Below are 8949 nucleotides of genomic sequence, written 5' to 3'. Positions count from 1 at the left end.
ATCTGCATTCAAGTCTCCAAATTAATGAATATTAAAATTATTTACTTTCCTTTTGATTCCATAATAGGACAAGGACAGCGGTCACATCAATGAAAGTCCTGTATTTGTTTGGCTCAACCATTCGTTTCCAAGCTTGTGGACTTTATCGCTGTTTATGCTACTTTCCCTGACTTCCTCCTCGACAGCTGTAATAATTACCACGACCAATAGAGGTCGCTGCAACAGGGAATGCAAATATGGGTCGTAATAATCTGCTTTCATAGTCGACCTTTGTGGTCATTCTCCTGATGAGGACGGGCCGTTCAAACTGGATCGCACACACAAGCGTATGCACATAGAACATAAGGCATGAGTGTAACCCAGCCTTCCTCTTTTATTCTATCTCACTGGTATCAGACTCGCTGTTGAACGTTTACTCTCCCACAGCCGTATAAGAGCTGTTGTAAGTAGCTGCCGATGCAAACCCATTGCTTCATGCTGTGGCATGGATGGATGGCTTTCATTGTGAAGCAGCCACAGGAAACACAAATGTATTTGTCACCATGGTTAGTGCTAGACTCCTTCATCAAAACTCCATCTATAAAACAAGAGTAGAGTCATTTATTTTGTCAGTGGATTATATATATAAAAAAAAAAAATAGCAGGGATTAATGGAACAGGAAGAACGTAGCCTGAGACACTCTCAGGGCGAGAAGCTGCACACCTTCAACTTCTCAGCCAGGTAACCAACATTATCCTGCCCTGCTGATGTGTGGAAAACTGCTGCTAAAATCTGATCGCAGTTGCAATCGTAACTGCATCGAAGCTTTCATTAGAACAACATGAACTTGTCTGGTTATGCTGTAAACAGATACACCAGTTGGTCTTCTGTTATTTTTAGTGCAATCTGGAAAATGTAGTACTAAACTACACTACACCAAATCAAACATCACTGAAACTCAAAGTTTAGGAATCCAATTTGCATTTCCACGTCTAGGGCTTCGTTACGTCTCTCATTTCTCGGCGTTTGACTTCCCACCTCTCCTCGCAGAGCAGATTTGTTAACTTCACATTGTAATTACAGGAGAGCTCACGCCGTCGTGACTCGCCCCCCGCCATGGCAGCTGACACCTCTGCCCTCCGAGGTGCTGACACGAGACAGAGCCCTCACACTGCGTAGAGCTGACACTGACATATGGTTTCCTGTGAGGAAGATTTCTCGGCGGTCTTTACTGCAGGAGGAACAGACCTCCCCTCCTACAACTTAATCTGTTCACCCTTTCAGCTGCGTAACCTTGACTCTCACGCGCGCGTGCTACAGGAGCTTGTGGCGTGCATCAAGCGTCGTACATATATCATTTATTTGGTTCATTAATCATTTGCACGGGGCGGCATCATCAGGATATTCCTCAAAAGCGCATCTGGCCTAGATGCTCGGGCAAACACGGCTGCATAAATATTCCCCCCGTGATCCATCTCCACCATCACGATCACCAGGCAGGTACACAACCGTGAACGTGTTTGCCAACGCCTCCACAAATAGAAGCCGTGCATTATTTCCAGCAGGAACACGGCTTAAACATGTAATCCGTGTGTCATGCCCCTCTGCATGTACTCCATCAACACGAAATGATCAGCGTGTTTGCAAAGAGGGGGAGGTGTAAATAAAAGGAGGGAGTACGTACAGCAGGAAAGCCTGTATAAGTGAGGGGTGAAGAGGGTGGGCTGAGCTGCAAGAGGCGATGTCAAATTCTCCCTTTAAGAATGTAAATAATCTTCTGGTGTCCCACGAGGATGCTTCTTATCTGCCTCTGCTGTTGCAGATACGAGTTGTGCATAATGCACTCACGTCGTTTATGAAGTTATGGATTGTTGCATCTTTCTGAGTTCTCCATCTGACTTCTTCACCTTTGATAAAGACATAGGAATAAGTGCCCTTAAGTTCATGTTAATATAGTAACAACCTAATTTTGTATTTTTGGACAAGAACAGAGTAACAGACGCAACGGCCCAGTTGACAGTCAACTGTTAGTTAATATTTGTAAGTGTCCATGTGTCAGTTTTACAAAATGTGTCATCAAGTTTACATTTCATGTTTATTACCTGATTTTCACACAATAGGTCAAAGGGATGATGTTGGATTTACAGGCACAAAGGCTGCCAAGTCAGTGACCGCAGTCTGAGAATGTGGTATTTATTGGTGTGAAACCACTGGATATTTTTAACCAGGAACAACAATTTTTTACCATTTGTAAGCGTGACACAACTGGGTATTTTTAAGGAGACCTCAAGAAAATGTTCAGCCGTGGTTGTGGCGACAAAACCGGGTGTTTTCAACAAGACCTCGGGACATCTCCATCTGTGATTGTGTTGACAAAGGCCGCGGTTAAAGCCAAAAATAGATCTTTTCCTAATCCTAACCAAGTTGTTTTTGTGCCTAAACCTAACCAGACCAAAGGAACAGTGGTCATCATCTAAAAAGACAATCAGGTGATAATTCTCTGTTGGTTCTTCACCATTAGCATCCTTTTTTACACAGTAATTCGAGATATAATTATTATTATTATTATTATTATTATTATTACAATAAAATACTGATTGGTGCAGCCTTAAAGGATTCAATGACAAATGTGAGTGACTTGAAAAGAGGGATATTTTTGACATCATCGCATCCTTCTTAACAATGTAATTTACAGTATTTAAAGTACAATGTGAGATAAGAATGTGTAAGTTTGTCTTTATCAGGAAAATCAGTGAAGTGTTCAAAGTTTCCCCTGAGAAAAAGACAGGACAGGCAGCACAAGTAAGACTTTCTGTCTCGCTTATTTGTTGTGCCTAATTCTTCTCCTGTCGAACTCCAGGCGAGGTGTTTAATTGTGTAACCATAAAGATTGTCTTTAAATCAATTTCAAGCTTAGATAAGAAGACAGGAGAGTTGTTTTCCCTTTACTCCTCCCTCAAACTCTGATATATCAGGTGTTCAATTATACACAAATGCACACACACACACACACACACACACACACACACACACACACACACATCTTGAATCAACCTGTGTGAGTTGTGTTCAGGCTCAGAGCACCGTGGGATGAAGTGAATCTGCTGAAATGGAGGAGGAGAGGTGAAAGGAGGGGGATGTATGACAGTGACCTCCCTCTGGCTGTGGCCCTCCTTCTCCGCCTCATTCATCTGACTGAGGATTTATCCACCTGATTACCCAGTATGTATCCTACCTATCTATTCCCATCCCAGCCCTGCTACACTCAGCATAAACAGCTTGGGGGTGCAGTCTGTGACCCAGAGCTTATTGCAACATTAGCTGCTTATATAATCAGGAATCCTGGAGTTTTAAACTGGTTAAGGCCTTACTTTTCCCCCTGAGCAAGGCATTAATGTCCTTCCCGTTCTAATGAAGATGTCAGATGGTTGCAGATGCGATTTGTGAATCCGTACAGCCGTATGAATGACGCAGAGTGTTAGTAACGACAAAGCATTAAAGCTCTTGTGATCAAGTGTATTAATTATGACGTGAGAACAGGAGGAAGTAAGATGGCGCAGAGGGACAAAATGGAGAGGAGCATTCAAACTTGATGTAAACAAAATAATTTGACTTAGTTTGTCTTACCACAATTACCTCTGGTTTCGTTGAATTAAATCTGACTCTCTCCTGTCCTCACCTGCTGTGCTTTCCTTTTCCCTGGAGTCATAGTCCTGGTCAATGCTGCTGTAAATCGCCTCTGTACTTTCTCCCCTGTCCCCTTTAAAGAGATCTCTGTAGGTCTTGGAGGCTGTGGATGATCCAAGTCTGGTGTCCAACCACGTTCCCACTTTCCCGATTCAAACGCTCTTTGTCTGGTCCCTCCCCTGAGACCAAATTCACCTTGGGAGACCCTACAAGGAGCTGCTGCTCATGACAACAAAGCTCCCAGGATCACAGGGACACAGAAACACCATCACCACTTTCTTCTATGAACTGTAGCTGCTGGTACCTGGCTAGCTCAGTTAGCAGTGCAGCCAGCAGTCCTGTTAGCTAGCTGATTTCGCCTGGACTGGGATCTCTGCAACACTCAGGGAGGGTTGGTTATTAAACTGCAAGCACAGGAGCTTTGGACTGGCTTTATTTATGACACAATGATTATGGTTTCATGAGATGATGTCAAAACCAAGCACACAAGACAGTTTAATGCAATGCTAACACATAAGTTGAAATAGTTCCTGTAAGTGTCATAATTACGCCTGCTAGGGCAACTTTATGACTTGGTTGATGCCAAGTTCTCATAATAATACAACAAAAACAAACAAGTTTGTGTGTCCACCAGTTACCTGTCACTGAGGCAAATAAAGGCAGTAATGAAAACATAGATATTGTAACATTTTCTGACTCATCCGTTTGCTTGTTGCATTTTAAAACAAGTTTTTAAGCGTCACTTCTCTACTCTTGCCTCGAGTTGTTTCCCACCAGCGTGTGAATATCCGAGAGCTAAATGTTTAAATGAGAGTGAATCTACAATATCTCAATTAGAGAGAACAGTGCTCTTCTGTGTTACGGCCCCAATTTGTGATTTGGGCTGCTAATTCGAGTGCATTGTTACATAAAGTAATGTAGTGCATATTTAAATGGAAGCAGGGAGGCTGGCATCCAGCTCTTGCTGACATGTCGGAGACAAGGCCCCTGGAGGAGGCAGAGCTGGGAGTTAATGATCTTTCTGTATGCAAAGGCCACGGTTCAAAAGGCACTGGGATGATAGGAAGTGGCAAAACCCCATTAACTCCATGACAGAGTCTGCCACGAGTAATATGTTCTCTTCCCCTTTCTTCTCTCCTCTCCGGGTCTCTCTTTTCTCCCCCGTTTCCTCGCCTGTCTCTCACTCTTGTCCTCTCCCTCCCTGTCTGTCTCCTCCTTTCTGTCCCCGTTGTTTACTCAGGATGTGTTTGTGTCTCAGTTTCTCTCTTTATCTCACCCAACCGCTCATCCATTCTCAGGCTGTCCTTCTTTCTCCCTTCTTTTCCATTCCCTCAGAGCCTATCACCCTTTCTTTGTGAACCTGTGTCTTTTCTTATCCGTCCATCTCGTCACCGTTGTCTCTCTCCCAGAGTTTCTCTGTTGTTGTTGCTCCTTTGCAGTGTCTCAAGCTCCAGATGATTGATAAAAGCCCATAAAGGAGCCTCGGCAGCAGATGCCAAGTTGCTGGCTGCAGACAGAAAAAGAAGCAGCACCTGTCTTCTGGCCAATCCATGGGGGAAAAAAAAAGGCTGCTTCAAGCTATAAACGTTGGCCACATGTGGTCAAACTTTTGAAACAGAATCCTTTGGTCTGGACACACACCACCCACCCAAACAACCAAATACACCCCCTCAGGCAATGGCCCTCCCTGATGGCAGTGCTTCCTCCAGGGGGACAGTGTGCCCTGACACATTACAAGAAACTTCTCAGGGTTGGATTGAGAGACGTTTCAAAGGGCTCAAATTGTCGATCCGGCCTCCAAATTCCCGAGATCCTTTTTACGATAGAGCATCTGTGGGACATTGGAAGAAGTCTGATCCATGGATGACCAAACCCCCAACCAACTGAACACAAAGGATCCACTACAAAGACGCCAGACACCACAGGACACCTCCAGAAGTCTACCGACCATGCCTCAACAGGTCAGAGCTGTATTGGCTGCCGTACACAATGTAGCTAATAAAATAGCAAGCTAACTAATAATAGCTATGAGCCTATGTGAGTCCTTTTATTTATGCACTCTACACCTATGACTTTTTTTCTAGATCCTATCTCATTACAACTTATATTAAATATTCTGTTGACAAAGCCATACTCGCTCTCACAGACTCAGTCACAACCCACCAACAACCTGTAGCCCACCTCACTCATTGGCTCACAGACAATCATCTCCTCCTCAGAGTCTTCAAGGTGAAGTAGCTAATCTTTGACATCTGCGACCAACTCTCCACAACTCATTGTCCCACTTCCATTAAAGGCCAGCTAGTGGAGAGCTTTAAGCACCTCAGCATCAGGCCTGGACAATAAACTGAGCTTTGATCATCACACCACAGACATCCGTAAAAGCTGCCAACAAAGACTCTCCGCCATCTGCAAAATGTGGGCTCTCAGTCACACTGCACCTGCTGCTTCCTCTCCACTGAAGTATGATTGAAAACATCCTCCTGTACTGCACCAACTGCAATCTGATGCTCGCTTATGCGCACCATCAGCAATGGATCAAGCTCCTTAAAGGGATATTCTGGTGTAAGTTTAATCCATGGTCTAGCACACCGTGAAACTGTGTGAGACTCCCTCTCGAGAGATAAAGTTTGCAGACCGTTAGCTAACGTAGTTTTAGCATCCTCAGAAACGACCGCATGACAACAATACACTGCAGTAAATGGGTCCAAATATAAAACCGCCATCAAAAAGCCACAAATAATGCTCAGAACAGCACCAAACTTCAGCAACACTAGAAACAGGGTTCCAGCACATATTTGGAGGCATCAAACATTTGTTATCATTGCCGGATTTGTCGGAATAGATAAACAAAACTCACCCACCGAGAAGCGTTCCTTATTGTGGGGGAGCCCTCTGAGTCGATTACCGAGTGCAGTAGAGTCCTGCAGTAATGATCATCATTCAGCTACTGCACTCGGTAATCTACGTTAGCTAGCGGTCTGCAAACTTTATCTCTCGAGAGGGAGTCTAACACAGTTTCATGTGTGTTAGACCATGGATTAAACTTACACCGGAATATCCCTTTAACGATTCCACCACCCCCAAGGAACTGATCGTGACACATGACCCCTGCCACCACCTCAACCCATGAGCTGTGTTGTTTGTTATGTTTCTGTATACATATTTATCTGACCTGTTAAAACCCGTACGTATTTTATACAACTTACAACTTCATTGCAAATTACCTCTTCACTCTCTGTTGTGCGTATGACAAATAAAGAACCTGAAACCTGCATCGGATCAAACACCCCAGTACTAAAAGGTTGATATTTTGCTGTGTAGCAGTGGATTGCACCACATTGTGAGGTGTAATGATCTGCTTGTAAATCCACACGGCAGAAGAGCTGGCATGTGTTTTAATGAAGGCCAGGTCAGTAGCCACAGCTTTTCAAAGCCTGTTTGATGTGTTCTTGTCCTTGCCCTTGATGTCTATTGATGCTGCTTCTGCCTGATGCTGCAAGCTCACAATTACTCTGTTTGTGTTCCAGTTAGTAGTTTTTTTCCTGACCGCCATATTCGTCAGTTTTGAAACCTCCTCTTGAGACTTGACGTCAGAGCCGAAATGATTCATTCAAATGAAAAGTCTCCTGTCATTTAGCGCCCAGGTCAGACGATTGATTCAAAACTTTGCTGGACGACTCGTGTAGCCCTAATTTATGGCTATATATCACAGAATAGACTGAGAGTCCAGACTCAAAGGCAGGGCCGCAGACAGGGCATGATATGTCAGAAGCACCCAGCAAGACACATACTAATGGCCTGGACTTGCTGCCATTTAGTTGCTGTCATACACAGCCAGCTTCAAAATGCCACCAACTGCGTGCATATAAATCATCAGAGTGAGGAGATACAGTGGGCAGGTTTAGCTCCGAGTTGTTGGTACAAATTAAGGGGAAATACACAGCCACACACTGCACATCACAAGTGTGGCTTCTGAAGAGAAGAAGAAGAAGAAAAAGAAACACCGCCATTTTTGTCACGTTGCTTCCACTGCAGCAATGCTTACATTGGCTTACTGCAGTATTTCCCTTTAAATAGGATGCAATTTGTTTACTAATGGTTTCCAAGATAATAAAACATCTCATACTGTCTTAGATTATGCACAGCATGTCTGTAAGGATTTTTGGACAAAGCGAGTGGCTGAGTTTTGGCTAACACTCGCAAAAACGGCATGATAACGTCAACCAAGAGAGTGAAAAAGGCCCATTTATCTCCAATTACAATTACTCCAACTAGCTAATTAATTACACAGAGATGCTGGCCAATATTGTGACGCCTCGTCATTCATGTTCAACTTTCCAAGAATGAGCGTAGCACTTGCTGCAGGTGTGCTAACATTAGCAGGAGGCCTGGCTCTCAGGCGATTGAAAGTGATGTTAACGTAATGCGTTCCTCTTCCTTGTTAGATATTTTAGCACTTTTGGCACGTGTTTGATTGGCTCCCTTTCCTGGAGATGGATTTCCATCATCTTAACATATGTCACTATGCATTTACATCAAGATGGTGGGCATGCGCAGGTAGAACGCATCCCAAAACTGATCATGTTTTAGTGTTCACATGGGACAACTTTTACTTTGATAGGTTTATGAAAAGTTTAACAGATTGAGGTGTTTATGTGGTGCACTTGTTGTCTGTTTAGGGTTTTTAAACTGATTCTAATCGAAATATTAGGCTCCATGTAAACGCAGCCACTGTGGCTTGTTGCAGGAGTGACGTCTTACCTTATAGATGTGCTTTTAAATATATGGCATCAGTTGCTTTAACATGAATCATTACCCAATTATAGTAAAACATTAAGACAAAGAAAAGGGGAAGGAAAAAAAGGAGGGATGATATTCTTTCTCATCTCTCTGTAAAACACACACACACACTTTAACCTCAATCCAATAGGTGTCACCATCCTGCTGCCTGACAGTCATTGGCATCCAGGACTCTGATTTTTGGCAGAGAGATGAGGGAGATTTAGGGACCGGGGTGTGACAGAATAGACAAGCTACTGTCTGCTGGATTGGTGTTGACAAATGAGCTCTGTAACGGGGCATTAGCCTTTTGCTGTCACAGGGGAAATCCACTCCTGCAAAATGACATCCAACCCCACTTGTTCTCCAGCCATCAAATCAGCCTCGAGCCGCTATCTGTCTCACTTAGACAAACACGTTGAGGTAGTGAACAGGACTTCACATATCGTTTTCTTTCAAATGGGAAGTATATCAAGCTGCTGCTGATTATTTTTTGTATG

This window comes from Sparus aurata, chromosome 1, assembly GCF_900880675.1.
Source record: "Sparus aurata chromosome 1, fSpaAur1.1, whole genome shotgun sequence".
Classification (NCBI taxonomy): Eukaryota; Metazoa; Chordata; class Actinopteri; order Spariformes; family Sparidae; genus Sparus; species Sparus aurata.
The sequence above is the reverse complement of the archived record's forward strand: the minus strand, read 5'-3'. Positions refer to the sequence as shown.